This window comes from Esox lucius, chromosome 11, assembly GCF_011004845.1.
Source record: "Esox lucius isolate fEsoLuc1 chromosome 11, fEsoLuc1.pri, whole genome shotgun sequence".
NCBI classification, from domain to species: Eukaryota; Metazoa; Chordata; class Actinopteri; order Esociformes; family Esocidae; genus Esox; species Esox lucius.
The window spans coordinates 14,829,002-14,839,961 of NC_047579.1; positions in this window are offsets into that span (position 1 = coordinate 14,829,002).

The following is a 10,960-nucleotide window of genomic DNA, read 5'->3' on the forward strand; positions in this document are numbered from 1 at the left end:
TCAATATATTTATAGCTCTCTGTGAATGTTCTTAATTCTGACTGTAGTTGTAGTGTTATGCCACCATTCATAAGCTTATTGTACTGATGTATGTTTGATATTCAATAACTATTGATTGCTGCTAGGTCATACTTATGTATATTACTGCCATTCTAGCCCTTGTTTATTTTGTATTGTATTATGTTTATTTTGTACTTTCACATTCAAATACTGTAATTTTCTGTAATCTGTTACTGGACACGTTTTCTAGCACTATTTGATTTTGTAACATTTTTATTTCAATTCATTGATTATTTTGTTTATTTTGTATGCTTGCTGTATAATGCATGTTTTTTTTTGTATGCATCTGGCACTATTTGAAATAAATTGTTTAGATTTTATTCAGTTCATTGTCATTTGTTATATGACCAAAATTATTATAACTGATTATTAGAAATAAAACCTAATATTGTGGTGTGAGGCATCCCGCTGGGTTTAGTGCATAAAAGCGGCTAGCCGCCGTCGGGACGCTGGTGAGCCGCTGATCAGGGTATTGTTAGAAGGCATTGTCATGAAAGCGGCCGAATGCTTTGCAGAAACGCTCGGTGGTCGCAGCGGCAAAACGCTAGTGGGCCGCTGGCGTGTTGATTGCTGGGTATATGTCACCTGAAAATCTTTTGAAAAAAAGTACCCAATTTAATTTAACAGGTGATTGTAAGTTTCTGTTGTGGTTTTTGAGATTCCATTCAAGGATGTTATATTTCTATGCTTGGTTTGATTTCATAAGTCTTGATTGTTTTCACCTACAGCAGGGGTGTCCAAACAGTTCCACGGAGGGCCGAGTGTCTGTGGGTTTTTGGTTTTTCCTATAAATTGGTTCCCAGTTCACACCTAAACAACCAGGGGATGGTAGAAACTAACCAATTAGTAACCTAATGAATCAATCAAGTACAAGGTGAGAGCAAAAACCTACAAACACACAGCCCTCCGTGGAACTGTTTGGACATCCCTGACCTACAAGTGCTGGTCATAAAATGTAATCAAAAAGTTTATTTATTTCAGTAATTCCATTCAAAAAGTGAAACTTATGTTTTATATTCATTCATTAAACACAGACTGATATATTTCAAATGTTTATTTCTTTTAATTGTGATGATTATAACTGACAACTAATGAAAATCCCAAATTCAGTATCTCTGAAAATTTGAATATTACTTAAGACCAATACAAAAAAAAAATTTTTAGAAATGTTAGCCAACTGAAAAGTATGAATATGAAAAGTATGAGCATGTACAGCACTCAATACTTAGTTGGGGCTCCTTTTGCCTGAATTACTGCAGCAATGCTGTGTGGCATGGAGTCGATCAGTCTGTGGCACTGGTCAGGTGTTATGAGAGCCCAGGTTGCTCTGATAGTGGCCTTCAGCTCTTCTGCATTGTTGGGTCTGGCGTATCGCATCTTCCACTTCACAATACCCCATAGATTTTCTATAGGGTTAAGGTCAGGCGGGTTTGCTGGCCTATTAAGAACAGGGATACCATGGTCCTTAAACCAGGTACTGGTAGCTTTGGCACTCTGTGCAGGTGCCAAGTCCTGTTGGAAAATGAAATCTGCATCTCCATAAAGTTGGTCAGCAGCAGGAAGCATGAAGTGCTCTAAAACTTCCTGGTAGACGGCTGCGTTGACCTTGGACCTCAGAAAACAAAGTGGACCAACACCAGCAGATGACATGGCATCCCAAACCATCACTGACTGTGGAAACTTTACACTGGACAAGCAACGTGGATTCTGTTCCTCTCCTCTCTTCTTTTAGACTCTGGGACCTTGATTTCCAAAGGAAATGCAAAATTTACTTTCATCAGAGAACATAACTCAGCAGCAGTCATTTTTGTCTTTAGCCCAGGCGAGACGCTTCTGACGCTGTGTCTTGTTCAAGAGTGGCTTGACACAAGGAATGCGACAGCTGAAACCCATGTCTTGCATTCGTCTGTGCGTGGTGGTTCTTGAAGCACTGACTCCAGCTGCAGTCCACTCTTTGTGAATCTCCCCCACATTTTTCAATGGGTTTTGTTTCACAATCCTCTCCAGGGTGCGGTTATCCCTATTGCTTGTACACTTTTTTCTACCACATCTTTTCCTTCCCTTCGCCTCTCTATTAATGTGCTTGAACACAGAGCTCTGTGAACAGCCAGCCTCTTTAGCAATGACCTTTTGTGTCTTGCCCTCCTTGTGCAAGGTGTCAACTGTCAAGTCAGTAGTCTTCCTAATAGATTGTGTTGCCTAATGAACTAGACTGAAAGACCATTTAAAGGCCTTTGCAGGTGTTTTGGGTTAATTAACTTATTAGAGTGTGGCACCAGGTGTCTTCAATATTGAACCTTTTCACAATATTCTAATTTTCTGAGATACTGAATTTGGGGTTTTAGTTGTCAGTTATAATCATCAGAATTAACAAAATAAACACTTGAAATATATCAGTCTGTGTGGAACTAATGTATACATTATACAAGTTTCACTTTTTGAATGGAATTACTGAAATAAATAAACTTTTTGATGATATTCTAATTTTATGACCAGCACCTGTATATGCCCTTTAGCACCCTCTACATCAGTGTTTCTCAACCGTGCTCCTGGGTGGCCCCCTGCCCTGCAGGTTTTAGATCTCTCCCTGCTCTGTCACACCTGATTCAAATGATCAGGTCATTTTCAAGTCCTTCATGAGCTACATCAGGTATGTTAGGGTAGAGAGAGATCTAAAACATGCAGGGCAGGGGGGCGTCCAGGAGCACGGTTGAGTAATACTGCCCTATATAGTTCAGTTTGTGGTTTCCTTTGTGAGGTATTGTTTTCTTGACATTACTAAGCTTTCTAATTTTGACAAATTATTCCTAGTGTTTTCTTCTGTACCGGCCTCTATAGCCTTTACCTTAGACCTCGACTATACCCTGCCTGCCCTTTTACTGTAGCTTGGATTGTTATTGGACTACTGCCTGTTTTGTGTATTCCCCGTCTGCCTGATATGTTTGTCCTACTGCCAGTTTACAGTTTGGATCTCTGTGTTTGGACTATTTGCTTTTGGAATTTACGTGCTGACCTGCCTGCTCCCTTCTGGCTGAGTTGCTAAATAAAGTACGGCTGTGCTTTGCGCATGAAACCAGTATTCTGAATATTGCACACGTTTTTGCAGGCATCTTGCACTGTTGGATTTTTAAAAAATTTTCTGGATGGCCTACACCGCAGGTTGGGCTGAGGGTATAATATCATCCTTTAATTCTGGATGGCCTACACTGTAGGTTGATCTGAGGGTATAATATCAACCTTTACTTCTGGATGGCCTACACCAGTGTCTCCCAACCTTTTCCAGTTACTGTACCCCCAAAATGTTTTTGCACTGCTTTCAGTACCCCTGAAGTACCCCCTCATGTTAATTTCACTAGTAAGTCTATGGTGTCATAGAGTGTTTTCAAGTACCCCCTGTGGAGAGGCCAAGTACCCCCAGGGGTCCTAGTACCCCTGGTTGGGAACCACTGGCCTACACTGTAGGTCGGTCTGAGGGTATCATATCAACCTTTCATTCTGGATTGCCTATATTGTAGGTTGGTCTGAGGGTACAGTGAGGGAAAAAATATTTGATCCCCTTCTGATTTTGTAAATTTTTCCACTGACAGAGAAATGATCAGTCTCTAATTTTAATGGTAGGTTTATTTGAACAGTGAGAGACAGAATAATTTTTTTTTTTTTTATTGATTTGCCTTTTAATGAGTGAAATAAGTATTCAACCCCTCTTCAAAACATGATTTAGTACTTGGTGGCAAAACCCTTGTTGGGAATCACAGAAGTCAGACATTTCTTGTAATTGGCCACCAGGTTTGCACACATCTCAGGAGGGATTTTGTCCCACTCCTCTTTGCAGATCTTCTCCAAGTCATTAAGGTTTTCAGGCTGAAGTTTGGCAACTCGAACCTTCAGCTCCCTCCACAGATATTCTATGGGATTAAGGTCTGGAGACTGGCTAGGCCACTTTAGGACCTTAGTGGGATTTTTCTTGAGCCACTCCTTTGTTGCCTTGGCCCTGTGTTTTGGGTCATTGTCATGCTGCAATACCCATCCACGACCCATTTTCCATGCCTTGGCTGAGGGAAGGAGGTTCTCACCCAAGATTTGACGGTACATGTCCCCGTCTATTGTCGCTTTGATGCGGTGATGTTGTCCTGTCCCCTTAGCAGAAAAACACCCCCAAAGCATAATGTTTCCACCTCCATGTTTGACGGTGGGGATGGTGTTCTTGGGGTTATAGTCAGCATTCCTCCTCCTCCAAACACGGCGAGTTGAGTTGATGCCAAAGAGCTCGATTTTGGTCTTATCTGACCACATCATTTTCACCCAGTTCTCCTCTGAATCATTCAGATGTTCATTGGCAAACTTCAGACGGGTCTGTACATGTGCTTTCTTGAGCAGGGGGACCTTGTGGGCGCTGCAGGATTTCATTCCTTCACGGCGTAGTGTGTTACCAATTGTTTTCTTGGTAACTATGGTCCCGGCTACCTTGAGATCATTGTCAAGATCCTCCCGTGTAGTTCTGGGCTGATTCCTCACCATTTTCATGAGCATTGCAACTCCACAAGGTCAGATCTTGCATGGAGCCCCAGACCAAGGGAGATTTACAGTTATTTTGTGTTTCTTCCATTTGCGAATAATCGCACCAACTTTTGTAACCTTTTCACCAAGCTGCTTGGCGATGGTCTTGTAGCCCATTCCAGCCTTCCAGTCTTGTCCCTGATATCCTTGGACAGTTCTTTGGTCTTGGCCATGGTGGAGAGTTTGGAATATGATAGATTGATTGCTTCTGTGGACAGGTCTTTTATACAGGTGTTTTTATACAGGCGCTCCTAATGTCAGCTTGTTACCTGAAGAAAAGACACCTGGGAGCTAGAAATCTTTCTGATCGAGAGGGGATGAAATACTTATTTCACTCATATATAATCAATTTATAACATTTTTGGCATGCGTTTTTCTGGATTTTTTTGTTATTCTGTTTCTCACTGTTCAAATATACCTACCATTATAATTATAGACTGATCATTTCTTTGTCAGTTGGCAAACATACAGAATCAGTAGGGGTCAAGTAATTTTTTCCCTCACTGTATAATACCTACCTTTAATTCTGGATGGCCTATATTGTAGGTCGGTCTGAGGGTAAAATATCTACTTTTTATTCTGGATCACCTCAAGCTTGTTCTCAGGGTGTAGTCTAAAAATTATTTGTTAATGATGTTGTGGTGGAAGAGCTTCAGGACTTAGTTCGATTCCCTAAAAACTAGCAGACCATGAAAGGCTAATACAAATTCTATTATACCAGAAACGGTGGTGGTATTTGTTCATATGTTATGGTTAGTATATATTGTGTATCCAGTCTGTGATACTACTGATGTAAAAAGGGCTTCATAAAATTTACCTGATTGTAAAAATCCCCCAAAATGGAGTACTATGTCATTTTAAGTTTCCTGGCTTACGGCTACATAATAATAATTATATTAGAAGATAATCAACAATATAAAAACATATTACTGTCCAGTATAATTATTTAGTTAGTATTTTATTTTAAACAATCACGCCAGAGGAGGCATATCTGGCCAAAAAAGCATGACTATGGGTTGGTCTTATGAACAATGCAACAATTTGCTGTAGTACATTGGTCATACACTGGACAATAACACTTTTTTTAATTGCTAATAAAATCAAATGACCAATATAATAAAAACAGTAAAAATAATTTTTGTTGTCATATCCACAGTCTGCTGTAAAATATTTAAAAAAAAATATGAATTCAGAGAATAAACAACACAGTTTATAATGTATTTAATAATGAAATAATGTTTCAGCGTTGTCAAGCTAACATAATAAAGTCGTAAAGTGCTGTCCCATTACTATTTATAGCATTTACTCAATCACTTACCAGGTTACATCACTTACTAGGTGATTTTAAGTATGTGAGGCTTCAGAGTTTATGGTTTAGGGGGGACATTGGGATTGGGCCAAAATCTGACAACGACATTTGAGAGTTGAGATATGTTCAACTTTATGCTAATTTACAGGCAGTGACGGAGTTTGACGACTACCAATGGCAGGGCAGATGGAGTTCTCTGCATCTCGGAGTCGCTTCTCTTTTCTCTTGCTAAAATAAATTGACGAGAGAGAAACTTATAATTGCGGTGTCTGGTTTCCCCATTATTTATGATGCTTCTCTGGCTACTGTGGATACACTGAATGAATAAGCTGTTGAACTGTTGTGAGCAATGAAGCAAAATATGAAGTGTCTGTAGCATGAGCTGAAACTGAAACTTGCAAGTAGAAGAACAGGAAATCTTATTTAGGCTGTTGCTGGGCAGAGAAAGATTTAGCATGACTGTCATTGACTAACAAGAAACAGATTAACAACACACACACATAGTCTGGACAGGTCTGAATTAAGAATAGACACAAGACAGAAACCACAAAGGGCAAGATGACGCTTGTGCTGCATTTACACATGTAAGGTATAGAACATAAATTGGACCAATGGCACACTTGTTTGGCTAACTTAACGCCTCCACTTTTTAGGCATATTTGAAGTATAAATAATGCTGATGTGACTGTTCATTTTTAGACATTGTGGGGCGACACTTTTGTCTCCAAAAGCTTTTGTAATAAACGGAATATACAGTATGGTAACTGACCTGACTCCTGGTGTTTTATTCTCCTTTCCAACAAACCAACTCGGGGAAGTGTTAGACTTCAACACTACATGCATTCATCAATTTCTATTTTAACATTGACTTTAGCACCAGACGCCCAGGCCTAACGACGCCAATGCATGTATCACTCACCTGTCATCCAAACGATCTCTGAAAACCTCCATGCATCAATTTTTTTGAATTATATTTCTGCATGAAGCCAGAGCATCATGAATAATGGGGAAACCGGTATGGAGCCAAATTGAGCTCAAATGTCTTGACTGTAAGAAAATAAAAACATTACTGAAATATTTCATAGTATGAAAACCTAACTTCAATCCTATGAAAAAAAAGATTCCAAACATGGTGAAAGTGTATGCTAAAATCATTAAATGGATTTTTGCGTCCGATCTTAAAATGTCTTCATTTTCTCAAGACCAAGTTTTTATTCTCTATTGGCATGGAGGCAGGTTTTACCTGGGCATTGAATTCTTGATTTTATCCTTTCAACGCACTGCTTTCCCAATGTAACCTATGGAGAGAAATGTAAATGTGTACATATAAACAGAATGATAAACTGTCATTCCCAGGTTACGTCGACGTCACTGTTGCCATGGTCACAGACACAGATTTGTACCGGCTGGTTGATTTTGTAAAGACAGAAGAGCTGGTTAGTGAATTTAATAGAGATGGTGATAACATGTCAGCCAGATGGTTCCACGATGGAGGTGAGGATGGTCTTGTGCAGTTCAGCAAAACAGCTTCTCAATCCACACCACCAGCTTCCCTTTTAATATACTACAATCATCTCTTACACCTGCTTGGTATTGGAAGGACAGCTCTGTTTCCAGTCAGCTCTTTGTTGTGTACAATGAGATACAGTTTGTTTCTGCTTCATTGGGAAGGAAGACAACTGCCCTGCTTTAACCAGGACATAAATGGAACAGAGACAATATGGAGAAGTCCTTTAACCAGGACATAAATGGAACAGAGACAATATGGAGAAGTCCTTTAACCAGGACATAAATGGAACAGAGACAATATGGAGAAGTCCTTTAACCAGGACATAAATGGAACAGAGACAATATGGAGAAGTCCTTTAACCAGGACATAAATGGAACAGAGACAATATGGAGAAGTCCTTTAACCAGGACATAAATGGAACTGAGACAATATGGAGAAGTCCTTTAACCAGGACATAAATGGAACAGAGACAATATGGAGAAGTCCTTTAACCAGGACATAAATGGAACAGAGACAATATGGAGAAGTCCTTTAACCAGGACATAAATGGAACAGAGACAATATGGAGAAGTCCTTTAACCAGGACATAAATGGAACAGAGACAATATGGAGAAGTCCTTTAACCAGGACATAAATGGAACAGAGACAAAATGGATTAGCACTAAAATAGGCTTTATCAAATGGGACCCCACTGGTCTTAGCAGCCGAGGGGAGCAAGTACACGTGTCAGACGGGAGAACGCCAGGAAGCGCCCGGGTTTTTCCATCACTGACACTCAGCCAAACAGGGATTTATTTTTGCCAGAGTAAGGAAAACAATCCTTTATATTTTGTCTTTGTGTGACCCGAGTCTGAGCCGCTCACAGAGTTCTTCTCAGAGGGAGAGGAGGTGGATCTCAGCGGTAACTCTGATCTCACTGATTCTGATCATCATGTGGTGTGGTTCAGACGGACTGAATACACTATCCAAAATAATAAAACTGCCCCAAGACCTGGTTGGCCGTATGAATGCATCTCATCCTCACTCCTTTTTGATCCTTTCAAACCTCTCCAGGGAGGACAGTGGGGAGTACTGGTGTCAGGTCTTCATGAAACATGTGTCTTTAAAGCTAAGACCCTCTTGCTGGAGTGGGACCCCTTTGGCATTGACTCCATGTTTTACAGAGTGTATGCTTCCCTGATGGTCTGTGCTTTGATCACTGTGAACCTGAAGACTGGGAGGACTGTAGCCCAGACACAGATAGAGGAGCAGCAGGGTGGAAGAGGAGCGTGAACAAGAAAGAGAATGCAGAGAGTGAGGAGACAGAGAGAAAAATACATGATAATAAAGGAAACACAGAGGCCCTGGAGTGAAAAATAGGAAAATGAACATAATTTGTTGTGGCGAAACTTCACCTGTAACAAAATACTCACTGACTAATATATTTTCTACAGACATCAGATATTATTAATAAAAGTAAGAAAATGTTCCTGAAACCCTGAAGAGTCAGCAACAAGAAAGAATGATGAATGCATCTTTTACAATCAGTCCAGTAAAAAAAAGAAAAAAAACTTTAAGATGGTGTGATTGTTAATGAGGAATTTTTTGCAATCTGATACGTGAAGCTTGTAATCTTCCAGAAGTGTGATAATGCTTATGTTGTTATCACTGTACTGAGATAAGCTTATGTGCAAAACCAGCATCTTTCAGACAAAACATTCTGGCTATGAGTCATGACTTCTTTCTGTACATTGTTGCACAACAGCATTGTTGTTTTTTCTGAGTGGAGAATAGAAATGTGCTTTTGGATTGTAACCCAACACTGATACACGCAAAGAGAATGGAAGGACATGATCAGGTGTAGCGGAGCGCCCCTTGATCAGTAATACTGCACAGCAAACATATCAACCGTCTACATAGACACAGATCACAGACTGGATACACTATATATACTAACCATAACATATGAACAAATACCACCACAGTTTCTGGCACAATAGAATTCGTATTAGCCTTTCACAGTCTGTTTGTTTTTCGGGAATCGAACAAAGTCCTGAAGCTGTTATCTTCTTATCCACCACAACATCATTAACAAAACATTTTTAGACTACACCCTGAGAACAAGATGGAGGTGATCCAGAATAAAATGTAGATATTAAACCCTCAGACCAACCTGCAGTATAGGCCATGCAGAATGAAAGGTAGATATTACACCCTCAGACCAACCTGCAGTATAGGCCATGCAGAATGAAAGTTAGATATTATCTCCTCAGACCAACCTGCAGTATAGGCCATGCAGAATGAAAGGTAGATATTATCCCCTCAGACCAACCTGCGGTGTAAGACATCCAGAATTAATTAAAGGATGATATTATACCCTCAGACCAACCTGCAGTATAGGCCATGCAGAATGAAAGTTAGATATTATCCCCTCAGACCAACCTGCGGTGTAAGACATCCAGAATTAATTAAAGGATGATATTATACCCTCAGACCAACCTGCAGTATAGGCCATGCAGAATGAAAGTTAGATATTATACCCTCAGACCAACCTGCAGTATAGGCCATGCAGAATGAAAGGTAGATATTATCCCCTCAGACCAACCTGCACTGTGGGACATCCAGAATTAAAGGTTGATATTGTACCCTCAAACCGACCTACGGTGTAGGACATCCAGAATTAAAGGATGATATTATACCCTCAGACCAACCTGCGCTGTGGGACATCCAGAATTAAAGGATGATATTATACCCTCAGACCAACCTGCGCTGTGGGACATCCAGAATTAAAGGTTGATATTGTACCCTCAAACCGACCTACGGTGTAGGACATCCAGAATAAAAAAAATCAAACAGTGCAAGATGCAAGCAAAAACATTCAGAATACTGGTTTCATGCGCAAAGCACAGCTGTACTTTATTTAGCAACTCAGCCAGAAGGGAGCAGGCAGGTCAACACGTAAATTCCAAAAGCAAATAGTCCAAACACAGAGATCCAAACTGTAAACTGGCAGTAGGACAAACACATCAGGCAGACAGGGAATCCACAAAACAGGCAGTAGTCCAATAACAATCCAAGCCACAGTATGGGCCAGGGATCATCAACTCTTACCCAACAAGGACTGGAGCCTGCTGGTTTTCTACCTCATCGTTAATTGGACCCACCTGGGGTCCCAAGTCTCAATAGGTCCCTGATTAGAGGGTTTCAATGGGAAAATGGAGTGGAACTGGATTTGAGGGTCAGAGTTGATGACCCCTGCTGGGCCTTCCAGAATGAAAGGTACAGTATATAGTAATGTCCACTAGGGGGCCACATAATTCTTATGGGTAAAAAACATCTTCAAAATATCTCTTGACTTATTTAGTGTTTAAGACGGTGATGTTTTATTTATACTTTAATGTGTTCTACATTAACTTAAATTGGATTGCCTTAGTTTAAACCAGTAGAGACAGCATAAATAGCTAATGTACATAGCATAGTAATTTAGCAGACACTTCCGGAACAACAAAGTCATGGAAGTGTAATGATCAATGTTTTTAGTGTCT